Source organism: Penaeus monodon, chromosome 27, assembly GCF_015228065.2.
Source record: "Penaeus monodon isolate SGIC_2016 chromosome 27, NSTDA_Pmon_1, whole genome shotgun sequence".
In the NCBI taxonomy this organism is placed as follows: Eukaryota; Metazoa; Arthropoda; class Malacostraca; order Decapoda; family Penaeidae; genus Penaeus; species Penaeus monodon.
Window position 1 is genome coordinate 34,771,981 of NC_051412.1, and position 304 is coordinate 34,772,284.

The following is a 304-nucleotide window of genomic DNA, read 5'->3' on the forward strand; positions in this document are numbered from 1 at the left end:
CTATTACAGGTAAACACCCCATCACCACGCGCATGAACAAAGCAACGAAGAACGAAAGGATAACAGACACAAGAATTCTCTTTAAAAGAAATAAGAGAGAACGAATCCGCGAGAAACTTTGCGCTACTGCCGCGTCCGCGAGTGATCTCCCCAGGAGGTGGTCTCTTAATTCCTTCATTTTCCCCGCGTGTCAAAGCCTCCACTCATGCGGAGGTGTCGGGTTGCGTAAGGAGGTGGGGCGGGGGTCGGTAGGGCATCCGGGTGTGCGGGGGGGGGTAGGCGCTAGGGGATGGGGGTGGGACTG

At 55.6% G+C, this 304-nt stretch overlaps 1 protein-coding gene across 2 annotated transcripts in view; it reads left to right on the forward strand.

The window, feature by feature from the left end:
* The window catches only part of LOC119590799 (transcriptional enhancer factor TEF-1-like), a gene marked incomplete in the record, with an annotated part of 156,884 nt that overhangs the window by 42,769 nt on the left and 113,811 nt on the right, over window positions 1-304 (forward strand).